This window comes from Tupaia chinensis, unplaced genomic scaffold, assembly GCF_000334495.1.
Source record: "Tupaia chinensis unplaced genomic scaffold, TupChi_1.0 Scaffold000252_1, whole genome shotgun sequence".
NCBI classification, from domain to species: Eukaryota; Metazoa; Chordata; class Mammalia; order Scandentia; family Tupaiidae; genus Tupaia; species Tupaia belangeri.
Window position 1 is genome coordinate 571853 of NW_006159732.1, and position 960 is coordinate 572812.

The following is a 960-nucleotide window of genomic DNA, read 5'->3' on the forward strand; positions in this document are numbered from 1 at the left end:
AGGGTTAGTGCACTTTTTAAGGGGCCTACAGGCTACATTCCCAGTGCGTTCTGGGAAAGGATGTGGGAGCCCATTTGCAATGACTGGTGTTCTGATGCTGGGGACAGCCAGGAGGAACTATGTCCTGATCCCACTCTGAGGAATGAGGAGGCCACAGCGACTTGAGAGCCAACACCGAGGCCCATAACCCTGAACTTTGCAAGAATACATACATGAAAAGTAAACATTTCTTGGTGTGCATGAAAGGGTGCAGTCTCAGTCCAGCAGGTAGAGTGGTGGTTAAGGCGCTGGACTCCCACATGGCTGACTGTAGTTCAAGTCCTGGACCTGGCGGCTTGCTCTCTCACTTTCCCTTTGTTTCTCTCTCTCTCTCTGTGGTCAAATAAAAACAATAATAATAATAAAATGACAAAATATAATTAATTCTGAAAAAGAGATTTATAAAAATAAAAAATGAAAGGGCCCAACCCCATATCAAACAAAGTCAAACATCTCGGTGCCTTTTTTTTCTGAGGAAATGTGGAGTGGGTGGAGGGGCAGCAGACAGACCCAGCTTCCAGTGGTGAAGGTGCAAGTGTGGGTGTGAATATCTGGGCAGCAATGTGTTCTTTTGTCTGGGCACAGTGTGGGTTGGAGTAAAAGCCAGGATTCTTAGAACCACAAAGGAAGGACAGAAGGATGCATGGGGTATAGTTATACTAAAAATGATTTGTTCTTTATATGAAATTCAAATTTCACTGGGAGCTCTGTACTTGTATTTGCCGAATCTGGCAAATGATAGTGGAGGCGGCACAAGGAGATTGATTTGAGGGCCAAGTAGGAGGCGGAAACGGTAAGAGTCTGGGATGACTTAACTATGGATGAGGGTCTGGCATGGAGAAGGAGAAGAAAAGTGGTTACAAAGGATGGATGGCAGTGCTGTCACCAGGACCACCTCCAGCCCACGTGGCATCTTTGTAC